The sequence below is a fragment of the Belonocnema kinseyi genome, chromosome 8, assembly GCF_010883055.1.
Source record: "Belonocnema kinseyi isolate 2016_QV_RU_SX_M_011 chromosome 8, B_treatae_v1, whole genome shotgun sequence".
NCBI classification, from domain to species: domain Eukaryota; kingdom Metazoa; phylum Arthropoda; class Insecta; order Hymenoptera; family Cynipidae; genus Belonocnema; species Belonocnema kinseyi.
In genome coordinates this window covers 131,533,655-131,548,688 of record NC_046664.1, presented here as the reverse complement: position 1 = coordinate 131,548,688, position 15,034 = coordinate 131,533,655, and the positions used below count along the sequence as shown (strand labels likewise).

The window sequence follows — 15,034 nt, the reverse complement described above, 5'->3', positions numbered from 1 at the left end:
TTCATCGGTCGAAGGCCATGGAAGACAACAAGCCCGCATGGTATGCACAATAACATCAAGGTAACACAACTCAAGGTCCAAAGGCACGAATTGACCGAACAAATTTTGAACAAATAAGAATGTTCCAGAAAATTGTTGAATCCTCAATCAGCAAGAGGAATTTTCAAACAAGAAGATTAATTTTCTACTAAAAAAGACGAATTTCTAACAAAATCCATAAACTTTTAAACAATTAGTTAGTTTTTCAACTAAAAAATATTACACTTTATTTCAAAATTTTAATTTTCTACCAAAAATTTCATAGTTGAATTTTCTGTTAAAGAAATTAATTTTCACAAAAAAAAGAGTGTTATAAAAATTATTTCAAAGGAGATCGAATCCATTTAACATTAGGCAGGTTCTGGACTTCAAGTCGCTGAATTAATCAGAAAGGGAATTATGTTATTTTTAGATTAAATTTTAAGAGAACTATTTTTTCGTTATAAAAAAAATTCTATGCTCAAACGATTAACTTTTAACCAGTGAGATTAATGTTTAACAAAAAAGACGAATTTGCAACCAATTACTTGATTTTTACACTATAAGGGAACAGTTTTTAAAAAATTTTTGTTGAAAATGTTCAACAATTTAGTTGAATTTTTTCTGTCTTGACTAACATTGTTTCTTGGTTAAAAACTCATCCCTTTGGGCAGAAACTTGATTTTCTTAGTGAACATAAACCCAATAAAAATGTATCCCTTTTGGTTGAAAATTCAACTATTTTTTGGATATATACATCTACAACTGTAATTTGGTGGTTGTGAATTATCTTTATTTAAAGCTCCTTTGTTAAGGAATCAACTAGTTTGTTTAAAGTTTGTCTTTTTTATTTGCATTCAACTACTTAGTTAAATGTTAAACTAACTGAGTAAAAATGGATCTTTTTTAGGTTGAATATTCATCATTTTAGTTGAAAATTTAATTCTTTTGTTGAAAATTCTTTCTTTCTTTGGTTGAAACTTAATCTTTTTGTTGAACATTCCTCTAATTGTTTTAAGGTTAAACGACCTTCTTCAAATAAATTTTTTCGGTTGAAGATTCATTATTTTAGTTTAAAACTTATTTCTGGTTAAAAACTAAAAAAACTGCTTGAAATGCACTTTTTGGTTGAATTCAGCCGTTGTTATTTTAAAATAATCATATTTTTTAGTTTTTGGTTGGAAATTTATATCTTTATTTAAAAGTTTAACTATTTCGTTAAATGCTATGTTTTTGGATGAAAAAGTAACTATTTGATTGCAAATTCATTAAATTTTTAAAACTGAAAATTAAACTTTTTCATTTCCAGTGTAAACCGTTTTGTTAAAAATTTGACTTTTTAATTAAATATTTGCATTTGCAACCGATTAGTTTAACTGTTAACCAAATAGTTAAATTTTCAAACTACAAATATAAATTTTAAATTAAATTGCCAAATTTGTTTAGTGTTACGTCCCAATTTCCACTAGTGCTGAGTTAATTCCAATAAATTCATCGGTGATTATACGAAATTTCTGTGGGGTCCGTTGCTAACATTCATTGGCTAAAAAACCAATTACCCTGAAAGCGAGGTCTTAGGTATGTCAAATGAATGAAATAAAATTGCACTGACACCAAAAATTAATCATTAATAGTTATTTATTATTTTAAGCACACCTTTCACTTGAGTTAACAATTTGTTAGTCGAAATTTCACTAATAATTAGATTTTCATCATCTTTACCCACGCGCACAACCACGTCAGTTCAAATTATTCAGTCCACTATTAACAGAATTTCACTGTGATTAAATTTAATTAAATAATCCATTAAATTGATCCCGAATCTGATTCTGAATCGCTTACTAAATTAGCACACGAATTGCATATTGATTGTTTCCCGTAGGCGTCTAAATTATAATAACCACAAAATTTAATTCTTCGTATACGCGGCAAAGTTGAAATGGTTGAAATTCGGGATCAGAAAAGATCTCCAATAAACTAAAAAGTATGCTTTCCGGAGCTGACATTACAAATTAATTATAGAGGAGAGTACCCAAATATGAGATACCAACTCTGTTTGGCGTGATTACCGGAATTCTATGTACTGAATTTAAAAGTAATATAGGTCATTTTAAAGGAAATTTAGTTTGTAATAAGAAGCTCAAATAAAAAATTTTATTAAACATTTTTTTTATGCTGAAAATACAAAAAATGTAAAAAAGTGTTTTTCCAAACTCGTCAAACTATTCTCATAATATGAGATACCCCAGGAAATAGCTAATAAAATGCAAAATAAAGTATTATTTTTAAAGAACAACTCCATTCTATGTTTCCGAAGTATAAATTTTCTTCTATTTAGGTATATTTAGGTTTTGCAATACTCACAAACATTTTTGTAACCAATTTCCCCCGCGCAACCACAGTGTTTTAAAAATCACAGGTATCTCATATTATGAGAACGACACCGTGAAACTATGCACTTACTATGCCTGACCTGTGTAATGAAAAACTTCAACACTATCGATATTTTTCTACTTAGTTATTCAATCCCCATCACTCCAGGCAAACTTTACTGCTAAATACATATTTAATTAATAATAAATAGGGTTTAAAGAATTCCCTTCCAAGAACTCGACCACCATCGATTTCACAAAAAGTTCGCCTATAATCTTTAGAAGCCCAATGAAGAATGGACTATACCACGAAATTACTCTTTCTTCAAGGGCTACATGTTAGTGATAGAACCAACACAGTGGGTCTCTTAGTTTAGCTGATACCCCGTTTTCTCATATTACGGGAATATCTCATATTCGAGTACTCTCCTCTATCAATTATCGCGAAGAAAGTTCAGTTGAGATAGTAATGGTGTAAAAGGATCTGAAGGTTTTATTCTGACGTTTTTCTGCGCAATTGAATTTTTATACGTCACGTGTTCATAGATTTTCCTAATTTTCACACTTCACTTATTTAATAAAATATTTCCCTTACCGGTTTAATTTGGGTTCTTTTCCTTTTTTCTCTAAATGAGCTTGGATGGTGAGCATGTGCTTTATCCTTTCTGTCTTTACTTCCTTGTTTCAATTAAATCATAGATGGTATAGGTTCCATAAATTTCCATTTTTAATTTAATATATTGGTTTAATACTTAATTTAAGTTTAAATTGGTTTAAATTCTTAAACGAGAATATTATTATATAAAGAATATCAATTTTCAGAATAAATTATAATTTTATTAAAAATTTCAAAAGAAAATTTCCATTGAAAATTTAAATTTCAAATTAATGCGCGAAATCTTGTTTCCCCGCGAAATTTTTATTTTCCGGTATGCCTATATCCCAGCCCCATGCATCGTCCCCACTAAATAGAGTTCCGCTCGTTACATGGTGACAGCGGTGGGATTCCACAAACTCATCGCGGTTAGTGAAAGTGTACCAGAAAAGAAGATTTTTAAGCTCCCCGCCCGCCAGGGCATTTTAAAATTGACGTATGCTATTTTAAAATTCACTGAAAAAATTTTAAAAAAAATCATTTAGAAAATTTAAAAATATACCCAGGACAACCAGGGAATTAAAAAAAATTTTTGGACCAGAGGAAAAGAAGAAGACCGTTATTTCCTATCTATCGACCCACCTTCGACTACTGTCGTCAAGAAAAAGGTCAAAAAGCGGAAGAAGATAGGAAGGGTCGTGAAGAAGACGTGTGGGTTAGATATACTTGCGCTACCGGAAGAAGACGAAGACTGATGAACTGGATATCCAGATGCCTGGAAGAAGAGGAGTGAAAGCCGCGACACCCCCTCAAGGTATTTGTACAAGTTTTTAGACCTGGAGGCATAGGGTATAGTCAAAAAATACCGGGGTCGTAGTCGGTAATTTCAAGAGTCCCGTAGTCATCCCCCTGAATTACTGCAGGCTAATAAAGAGAAGAACAATCCAAGGAGAGATGCAGGACGATCAAGGGCAGGAATTAGATTTTTTCTAGCGGAGGACATCTTCTGCAGGAGTCTGGGAACATAGGTATCCGAAGAGGCTGATCCGCGAGTGTTAGTGAGTGATTTGTGTGAATTTGGAAAATTGTTCAAAAATGTTCTAAAAGTGTTTTTAATGTAAGTGAAATTTCGATTAAAAAATATCAGCCATCACCGAGACCATCGAAAGTAGTAAGTCGTTTTGCCCTTTATATTGTTCTGTTGCGATGCCAATCTCGGGTAGCAAATTTTGATTCATATTTATTAACGTGAGTGTGTTTCAGACTTGAATATATATATTTGAAGTGGTGATTTTATTTTTGATAATTGAGTAAAAAAAAAAATTTAACTCAAAATGCGTACGCGAAGTAGAGTAAGCAAGGCTGAGAGGGATGGCCGAGGAGCCAGCGCTATTACAACCACTAGGAAGACCGATGATCTTAGGGGTGTAAGTGCACAAGCAGGGCAGAGCTCAGGGACTGTACAAAGACGAGGTATGAATGGGTATCGGTCGATTGGCGGTCGTGCAGTGGGACCCGCTCGTAGTCGTCCCACTGATAACGCTCGAGTGAGCACGGAAAATTTTGAATTGAATTATAAAGAAGACACAGAGCAAGCTGATTCTGTTGCGGATTTTAATGAAGCAAGGAAAGTTGATTTGAGGGAAAATTTCGAAATTTTAGAACTGGAAATCGCGACACGGAATCCAGTAGCAGACTACTGTGCCCCTGCCCGTTCGAACATTTCAGGCTCAGCGCCTAGTTCAGGTGCGAGTAGCTCAGGTATTTTTGCTCTACCGGGGAAAGAGCCAACGAAACCAATCCCTTTCAAGACCGCTCTGACCTTTATTCCAGCAAAATTTGACGGAGATAACATGTCAGTGGGCCGCTTTATTAAAGATTGTATTTTTGCTAGAAATTTTATTGCAGCTGAAGATCGTGAACATTTATTTTTAGTAATACGTTCTAGGGTGGTAGGAGCTGCATATAGTACAACGCTCTTGCAGATCGCGATGTAAACTCACTAGAGGATCTTTTAAAATATCTTAAAGTTACTTATGCTGAGCGAAGAACTCTGAACCAACTTAATCAGGCTCTTTCTAAGTTGGCCCAGCGTGAAAAAGAGAATGTTAGCGAATTCGGTGCTCGGGCCAGTCAGTTTTTGGCAAACATAATCGAATTATTAGAAGATCAAAATTCTCCAGAAGATGCTCAGTGCCTGATTAGGTCAGCAACGCACGGGCTAGAAAGTGTGAGGTAGGTCGTGGCGAAATGAGAGGAAGAGGTGGAAATATGAGTAGAGGCAGCAATAGAAGTGGTTCAAGCGAAGGCGAAAGCTCGAAGTCTGACGTTTCATGCTTTAAATGCGGCAGGATCGAACATATGGCACGAAATTGTATTTTCATAAATTTCAATGGTCCGCGCTGCCATAATTGCAATAAAAATGGCCACTTTGCGCGTGATTGTAGGAGTCATGTTGAAAGATCATGGGCATGTTTTACCTGTAATTATCTAAGTCATACTGCTCGTGATTGTCCTGAAAATAAGGGTAATAACAGTAAAGATAAAAGTATATTAATCTATAAATATTGCAAAAAGACTGGACATGAAATTGATAAATTCTTTAAAAGATTAGATAAAGTAGTTGAAAATCGCATGCATAAAGATGAAAATTTAATCGAGAAGTGAGTTCGACTGAATGGTACGACAGAGAGCTCTTCAAAAATGCAGCACCGATCCGACGGGTCGTTTTAAAATTCAATACAGCTGGGAAGGCACTCTCACCAAATATAAACTTAAATAGTAAAAATATATAAAATGGAAAGGGTGGTTCTGTAGTATACACAGGGGTAGACTTACACTTAATTAAACGAAGAAAAGTAAAAACAATAACACCAGTAAATTTTGATGTCAGATATCGTTTATTTGGAATTTCCAGTCAAGGGGTAAAGACCTCTGGAGAAGTGTATATAAATATTAATGGGGTTGATTGTCCTTTTCAAATAGTACAAAATAATTTTCCCGTAAGTTGCGAAGGAATGTTAGGAATGCCTTTCCTGTAAGACTCTGTCATTGATCTGAAAACAAAAATAATAAAAAATCACATAGGCGAATTTTCATTCAGTTCGTCAATTGAAACTTCACCCAAGAGGGGCACTACGCTTATTTTAAAAGCTCGTACCAAATAATTAGTAACTTTACCAGTAACTAATACCGATTTGATAGAAGGATATATGCCCTTAATACCAACAGGCCCAGGTATATTTTTGGGAAAATCTTTAGCAACCGTAAATGAGGGTAATATTCGAGTCTATTGCATTATTACTGCCACCAGAGACGTAGAGCTCTCAGTTTTCCCGTGACATTACAAGAATTCGAGACTGTTGAATCCATTTCTAAATCTGCGAGTAAAGACATTAAAAAAAACTTAAATGAAGAAAATAGTGAAGACGGTAACGAAACCAACCCAAATGCTAACAAAAACAATACTAAAGACACTAGTAAAAACGTTAAAAAATACATTACTAATAAAAAACGCGAAACTACTCCCGTTGAACTATTAAAAAAAATACTACCAGAACTTCATTTATCCAATTTGAACAAAGAGGAAAAAGCAAATCTTTTGAAAAGTATAAGAAAATTTCCTTATCAATTCTTTTTCGAAGGACACAAATTAGGTTGTACGAATGTTTTAAAACATAAAATTAGAACCGTCGATGATACACCCGTAAATAAACCAAACTATAGGTATCCCGTAGTACATAAAGAAGTAATAGCACAAGAAATAAATAAATTAAAAGAACAAAATGCAGTATCGCCCTCCAGCTCACCTTATAACACTCCGGTTTGGAAAGTACTGAAAAAGGTGGACTCTAAGGGTAACAAAAGGTGGCGAATGGTTATAGACTATCGCGCTCCTAACAAAAGGAACGTCGGGGATGCTTACCCTCTCCCCAATATTGCATCTATGTTGGATCAGTTGGGTGGCTCACGATATTTCACCGTGCTCGATCTCGCGTCGGGGTTTCGCCAGATCGAAATCGATCGGGCGGACCGACATAAGACAGCTTTTTTGACCATCTTGAATTTAATAGGATGACTTTTGGTCTGAAATCAGCACCCGCCACATTTCAATGGTTAATGGATATTGTTTTATCAGGGATGCAAGGGGTTGAACTCTTTGTATACATGGACGATATTGTCATTTACGCTAAATCTGTACAAGAACACAACGAAAAATTAGAAAAATTATTAGGAAGTTTAAAGACTGCTAGATTTATTTTACAACCCGATAAATGTAGGTTTTTATGCAAAGGAATTGGATATTTGTGTCACATAATTTCTGAAGATGGGGTTAAAGCTGATCCGAAAAAAATCGATGAGCAACTTCCCTCGTCCTAAGAGCCGTAAAAATGTTAAACAGTTTTTGGGCTTAGCAGGGTACTACCGGCGATTTATACCAAATTTTGCTACGATTTCTAAACCATTGACTTTGCCATAAAAAAGGACGTGCTATTCTTCTGGTCTGATTGTGCCGAAAGCGCTTTTAATAAATTGAAAAATATTCAATATGTCAAAAATTCATATGTCATGATTCAACCGTGGTTGGTCATAAGGAAGAAGCAAAGACTTTAAAAAGAATTCGGAAACGATTTTATTGGAAAGGTATGAGGGATGAGATTAGAGATTACGTAAAAACATGTGAAGCATGTCACAAGCGAAAGTTGACAAGAGTAAATACAAAAATGCCCATGCGAATTACTGACACTCCTACTAGAGTTTTGGAGAAAGTACAAATTGATATTGTAGGTCCTATGCCCGTAACCCAATCAGGAAATTAGTATATGTTGACACGGCAGGATTGTTTAAGTAAATACTCAGGTGCGATTCCTCTTTAAAGAATAGACTCGCCTCACATTGCAGCAGCTTTAGCAGAACATTTAATTTGCGTTTTTGGATACCCCGAAATAATACAAACTGATCAAGGATCACAATTTATGAGCAACATTATGAACAGTATTGCTACAATATTTAAAATTCGGAAATATCATTCTAGCGCTTATCATCCACAATCTCTGGCGGCGTTAGAAAGAAGTCACCACACATTCGTGGAATACTTACGCGATTACAGTGAGCGAAGTAACTGGGACCAATGGCTTCCGTTTGTCATTTTTTCCTTTAGTACTTCCGTTCACGAGTCCACTGGCATGACTCCTCATGAAGTGGTATTTGGGAGAAGGGCACGATTTCCTTCCGAATTTGGAGACGAAAAAATACCTATGACATATGTGCAATTAGTTGACGAAGTTTTAAATCGAATTGTAGAAACAGAATCACTTCCTTCAGCTCGATTAGAAGCTGCAAAAAGACGTTGTAAAAAATATTACGACCAAAAGATTAACGAAAAAAAGTTTGAGTCAAATCAATACGTTTATGTACTAATTAATATGAGGGAGGACAAATTTGATTACTATTATTCAGGCCCATTTAAAATCGTTAGAGTCATTGATGATCCCAACGTAGAATTTCAAATCACACCACTTTGGAAATTTGCTAAGTAACGAAGAGTCAAATAAGTAAAACTCGTAAAATATAAAGAAAAAGTAAGATAAGTCACTCTCAGGAAAGGCAAGGACACGTGAGTTTAAACCGGCAACTCGCACAAACGATATATATGTAAAAGAGAGAGGGGGGAGACAGAAATAATATTTATTATTAATTATTAATAATTTATTATTAATGTTAAGTATGATAGGAAGAATGAAAGTGAGAGATGACAAAATTATTAATAGAGATTCAAAAGAGAGAGAAGCGAATTCTCTAATCATGGTTGTAACGAATGTAAGCATTAGAAGTGAATTGAAATTATTAATTTCAATTCAAATTTGCCAAGGGATGGATACATTATAAAATAATTATGTAAGGTCATATAGGGAGACCAAATTTTTAATTTCAAAGATTTAGTCTTAACTAATGATTTAAGGTCATACAGGGAGATCTTTAACAATTTATAAAAATAAAATAAAAATATTAACAATCGATCATTGTCGAAAATTTGTTAGTGGTAGAAAATTATATATTTGAGAAAGTAATTATGATAAAAAATACTATTAAGAGATTTTAAATACCACAATGTTTCTATTTTCAAGTACAATTGAGTCAGTAGGTTGAAGTTGCTATGGAATTGATTTTAATTTTATAGCCGAATCTCTGATTCAGATTTGTTGTCAAAAATAAAAGATAAAAGATTATTGTTGGAACTCATTATATATTATTTAGTAATGTTTATTCATATACTAGAATAATTGGCTATTCATAAAATTTTCTTGAACTACTTTTTGTCAGGAAAATTGGGGTTTCACTTAATGTGAAGTTGGACCTGTCAGAGAATTTCAATCGAAGATCAAAATAAAATAAAAGGGAATACTCAGGATTTAAATTTAAATTTAGAATTTAGTGACGTATATTCCAAATGCATTGCACAAGAAAGTATCGTATGCAATTTAAAACGTGGCTGCTCACCAAATATTTTCTCGGTTAAACTTTGCGTGAGCCGTCAAATGATGTAAAATATTCTATGATATTATATCCTGTAATGTTCAAACAAATATTAAATTTGTAAAGCAGTGTTACGTGAAAGTAATCAAGGTTCGAAATAATTAGCGACAACGAAGCTAGAGATAATTGATCAAAATTCCAAAGTTAAAGTAAAATAGATAATAGAATATATAATTACTTGTAAATATTATTATTTAATAAATGATTTAGAACTTACATTAAAGGACGATGCAAAGTTTACACAAATAAAAACTTTTGTATTTGATGTCCATGGATGGGATAAACGCACTGGCTTAATTCTTTTTCACCAATTTTTTTATCAAATATCACCAGTCACAATTTATCGTAATCTATGTAGCAACTGGACATCACGCCCGAATGCGAATTTTATCCAAAATTGGACAAAATTCATTAAATTGAAAAAGCCACTTTATGGAAGTACCTTTTATCTAAGGAGAGGAGTGTAATGAGCAGATATAATTCGCATTCTTGCCGCTACGAACAGCACCATCGGTATCATAAAATGCGCGGTTTTACAATTTGAAATAAATGAAATATAATGCAAGTACATTTGAATTGAGAATAAAATGTCTTTCGAGAAAAGATTGGCAAAGCAACAGTCGGGAAAGTCGGCATTAAGAGAAAGAAATTATCTTAAACGATAAAACATTCTTTCTGTAAATAAAATGCCAAGACTAGTATGATGAATGTGAATGAATGTACATTTAGGATTAAATTTTAGCATTATGTTCATTTTACGAAAAAAGTATTAACTTTCGACAGCAAGATGTATAATTTAGATTTTACTTTCGAGCCGTCGACATAGAGTCGCCGTTTCGGCGATAAAATAAAACGATTTGAAAAGTGTCTCGGAAATGGTAGGTTTTGATATAGGACTCGATGACAGAACTGTTTATAAAAAAAGTCACGCCTGGAATCTATCGCGCTCGCTGCATTTTCATGAGAATAGAGGGTTACTGATCACGCAATCCATAGTTGGGTTTAGGAGGCTAACGAGAAATATAGAATTTTAGAGTAGGGATTAAGGCCAATGTATAATGAAAGAATGTATTGAAATGTGGGAGAAGTTGAGGACCGCTGCGACGGCATCGAAGCTCCCGACGATGAAATGAAGGACCAGAAGAATTTGGTACACAGCCGCGGCTCGTTCGTTAGTTATCTCGAGATATTAAATTATTCTTTTTAACCTTAAACTGAATTAATTATTTTTATTTAAGAAGATTTCCAGTCAAGGATTTCATCACTAGAGTTGGGTTTCCAAACCCTTAATTGTGGAAACTGACTCGCCAATTTTGAATTTACATATATGAAAAGTTAAAGACCTATTTTAAAATTAACATTTTAAATATTTCAACTTTTCGCGCCTAAATAGAATTCCGCACGTTACAAAGTCTGTCTTTTTCATTAAATTGCATTAAGAAAAAGCAAAGATAATTAAAAACTTGATGTTGTTTGCAAATAAACAAAAAAATAGAAGAAAAAATACGTCTAACTATTATTATTATTTAAAAAAGAGCTTGATCCTTCAAATGACGCCTGTCAAAACTTCAGCCATTTATGTTTACGCATTTACAAGTTACAGCACTGAGAAGCGACTAACCTCCGAGTTTTTTTTTTATGGAAAAATTTGAGTTTCGAGTTTTGATCAAACACTACTATCTTCGCAAGAAAACGATATCCGAGACCAAGGCCAAGCTGGATAAGTATTACCCGGACTCTGCACCGTCGATTGGAACGATTCATAAGTGGTTTACCGAGTTTCGTTGTGGCCGTACGAGCACAGTTGATGCTAAACGATCTGGGCGCCCAAAAGAGGTCACTACACCAGAGAATGTCGAAAAAATCCATGATATGATGTTGAATGATCCCAAAGTGAAATTGGGAAAGGTAGCTAATGCTGTAGGCATATCATTGGAACGTGTGGGCAATATCGTGCATTCAATTCTGGGCATGAAGAAGCTCTGCGCGCGATGGGTGCCCCGTTTGCTCACAATGGACCAAAAACGAATTCGTGTGACAACTTCCCAGCAGATCTTGGCATGATTTTCGCGTAAGCCGACCGAGTTTTTGCGCCGATTCATAACCATGGATGAAACCTGGATCCACTACTACACTCCTGAGTCAACGCAACAGGCAAAACAGTGGGTTCCACCGGGCCAAAGTGGTCCAAAAACGCAACAATTATTTGTTGGAAACAAATTTGATAAACAAATTAACAAATAGTCTTATTATCGGTAAAGTTTTTGGTGCTCAAAGTGCTTCACATTAATGTAGGAATGACATTTAATAACAAAATTAATTTAAAAGGTTATAATAACTATTGTAATAAACGATTCTTGTGGCAAAATATTATAAATTGAGGTTTATCAAATTATTATTTCTTTCAAGCGCCAGGCTACGTATATTCCTAAATAATGTATCTTTGATCATATTTAGTGGAATATAACAACTTACATGTTTATAAACAATTTACATAAAAAATGTCCCAATGTTGACAGTATCATTCGGAAAAAGTCGGCTTTTCAGCCGTAATAGATTGGAAATGAATCATACGGCTGAATCATATGGCTCGACGTTCGCGAAAGGCACCTTTTCCTTTCAATTTTCTTGGTGCGTGGGACTCACGCCGCATCACAACCCCGACTTTTGCCGTAAAACCGACAGGAAACCCACAAAAACCTGCGAGTAGGTTGCAGCCTCTCTTTTTATAAACAATATTTCATTCACTCATTCATACTTTTTACACAATTTAGAAAGTTGGTCCTGCAAAAAAAAAATTTCAAGCAATTTCATTGACCCAATTTTATTAATTGCATGGCCTAATTAAAATTTCCCTTTTTTTCCATATTATTATTTTACTATTTACAATCACCTCCCTCTTTTAAAATAAAGGGAAATTTCAGAAAACAATTTTCCTCTTATTTCCAAAATTTTAATTATTCGCTTGCGGGATGAGCTGCCAATTTGAGTTTATCTAGGTGTACAATTTTTTATTTATTGGCTCCCACCCTAATTTGAGAATTCCTAATCCCTAACAATTTTTCAATTACAAAAGGGCCATCGAAAATGGGATCAAACTTCTTATCATGACGATTTTCCCTTCTTAGATAAACAGGTGATCCTACCCTAACATTTTTTTAATTTTCCTTTAGATCGTAATATTTGTTAGATCTTTCTTTTGCATTTTGAAGTCGTTCACTTGCTTTAGATTGAATATTGTCTAATTTTAAGAAAAGTTCACGCAAATATTCAGCATACATTTTTTCAGGTGGTCTCTCATCAAAACTTATAGGAAACACCGCCTCTTTACCAAATACTATCATATAAGGGGCAAACCCAGTACCTTCATGGACAGCTGTATTATAGGCAAAAACAGTAAATCGAAGCCATTCATCCCAATTGTGTGGACCATCAAAATGTCGTCAGTATTCAATTAGAGTATGATGACTACGCTCGAGTAATCCAAGACTTTGAGGGTGGTAAGCAACATATTGCATTTTTTTTATTTTAAATATTTTACAAAAATTTTGAATTACTTTACTGGTTAAATTAGTTCCTTGGTCCGACTGTATTATTCGTGGGCAACCGTATCGCGATATAAAATTCTCAGCTATCGCTTGAGCGATAGTCACTGAATCTATTGTTTTTAATGGAATTGCATCTGAATATTTTTTAAACACACATTGAATCATTAAAATATACTGATTCCCCCGAGGTGTTACCGATAGTGGACCAACTAGGTCAATTTGAATTTTCTCAAATGGTTCTTTAGGCGTGTCCGTAATCACTATAGGCATTCGCGTACCTTTCCTTACCACTTTGTTTCGCATACAATTTTTACAATACCTTAATATTTTCTCCACATCAGATTTCCTATTTTCCCAATAATATTTTGATCTAACTCGCCAATAGGTCTTGGGAAAACCCCCTTATGACCCCCCGTTACAGGCTAGTGATATTCCCTTATTATCTCATCACGTTGATGAATGGGGGGAATAATTATTTCCCCTGAACGAATTACTATATGAATCCCTGAATCTTTAAAATGCATAAAAATTTGTTGCACCGTAAATCATGTCATAGCTTCAAGATTATTACCTTGATTTGAAACCTTGACATTTCTAACATCCAGACTTTCCATGGCTTTTCTCAGTGCCAGGATTGTCCTTGAAACATGATTCAAGAAAATTTAATCATCTTTTTGATTTTTAAGTGTCATGCTAAAAATATATCATTTTTCCTTGAGTAAACCACGACATCGGCTAATTTACTATTTTCATTTTTTAAATCGTCAATGTCAAACAATTGTTTTTCAATCAATTTTGAATTAATTTCTGATTCTAACAACCCATCTGAAGACACAAAATGAGCAATATTACCTTTGCCCATTGTTAGGTACCTTGTCTTTAGAATAAGATAAATAATTATCTCCTTTAACTTCTGGTACCAATTTCACCATTTTCAACTTACAAATTTCAGGGTTAACTACATTCGAGCTAAGATTCGTCCTTCCGCCTATTTCAACTAGACCGATCCCTCAACCACCATTTATCCGAAATTCCGAGTATCGAAATCCACGCAGATGGGACCAGCCTTTACCACTGTTATCCATCCCATCTGACGGTCCCTGCTTTTCTAGACCGATCCCTCGACCATCATTTTTCAGAAGGTCCGAGTATCGAAATCCGCACAGATGGAACCAGCTTTTACCACTGTTATTCATCCCACCTGACGGTCCCTGCTTTTCTAGACCGATCTCTCGACCATCATTTTTCAGAAGGTCCGAGTATCGAAATCCCCGCAGATGGGGCCAGCCTTTACCACTGTTATCCATTCCATCTGACGGTCCCTGTATCCAGGCGAATTTCCTGCACCCAGCTTCAGGACTTATCTGACTTACAGGGACGTGAGCCTCTCCATAATCCGGAAGATTCCTTCATAATGCATCTGCGTTTAAATTTATCTTTCCCGGTTTATAGACGATGTCGTACTCATACTCAAAAAGTTCGACTCGCCATCTAGCAAGTCTGGAGTTTGGATCCCTCAATTTATAGAGCTTTACCAATGGTCGATGATCGGTGACCAAGGTAAAATGACGTATCTCCACATCGCAAGTTGTAAGTGCTTACACTTACATTTTCAGCGCTAGTAGTTGGTTCCGCATTTGCTCTAACTCGAGGACTCGTACCTTTTCCCCGTGCGCTCTATTTATTCGTCAAGTTAGGCAATTCTAATAAGTTTTGGGATTCAAAGTCTATTTCTTAATTTGTACTTAATACGGACAGATGAATTAATTTAAATTTTACCAAAATAATATTACCTTAATTTCAATTAAACACTAATTCAAATAATTATATTTAATATACTCACACAATTAAAAGATTATAAGACCTTTTTATATACAGTCTGTCAAGTTAAAGCGTGGGTGGCTTTACTCGCAGTCGGTAAGGTGTATCGACATGATTTTGGTGTCAAAATATTAAGAAGAGCT

At 34.5% G+C, this 15,034-nt stretch overlaps 1 protein-coding gene across 2 annotated transcripts in view; it reads left to right on the top strand.

Annotated features, from left to right (window-relative positions):
* LOC117178127 overlaps window positions 1–15,034 on the top strand; it is a 406,121-nt gene that overhangs the window by 389,057 nt on the left and 2,030 nt on the right. The window contains exon 2 of one of the 2 annotated variants that reach the window (XR_004467802.1): window positions 12,812–13,022. The gene's annotated coding sequence lies outside the window, so the exon portion shown is untranslated. The remainder of the gene's footprint in view (window positions 1–12,811; window positions 13,023–15,034) is intronic. The other variant, XR_004467801.1, reaches the window with a different exon arrangement.